This window comes from Hylaeus anthracinus, unplaced genomic scaffold (assembly GCF_026225885.1).
Source record: "Hylaeus anthracinus isolate JK02 unplaced genomic scaffold, UHH_iyHylAnth1.0_haploid 11982, whole genome shotgun sequence".
NCBI classification, from domain to species: Eukaryota; Metazoa; Arthropoda; class Insecta; order Hymenoptera; family Colletidae; genus Hylaeus; species Hylaeus anthracinus.
In genome coordinates, this window is record NW_026534330.1 from 12,861,567 (window position 1) to 12,862,066 (window position 500).

A 500-nucleotide genomic window follows, 5' to 3' on the forward strand; every position below is an offset into this window, starting at 1 on the left:
CTCTCTCTCTCTCTCTCTCTCTCTCTCTCTCTCTCTCTCTCTCTCTCATCCTTACGGCCGTTCACCTGTCGCTTTTGTTGATGTTTCCAAATTGCCTAGTGACCGACAATTCGGAAACATGCTTTATGGGCAAAAACGCGTGAGCCGACTCGCTATCCGGGTTTGATAACCGTTTTACCGCGACGATTGGTTATAATTATTTCACTCCTACAATATAATATAATTAATAATACGAAGTATAATAATATGAAACACGCCCATACGTACGACTGTTCTGACTACTTACAAAAAGTCCCAAGCTCTCGCACGCCGCCGCCGTTTGCCTCGAACAAGCGAAAAACGCATCACGATTTCTCGCGAAGGCGCCCGAAAAACGTCGAATACATCGACCGATGCGTTTATCGATCGAAACATACCCTTCCTTCATGTATATATACACAATGTTTTAAATTTTATATGAAAGTAGGGAAGCGTATTAAGCGTTCTGCGTTTAATTTCGA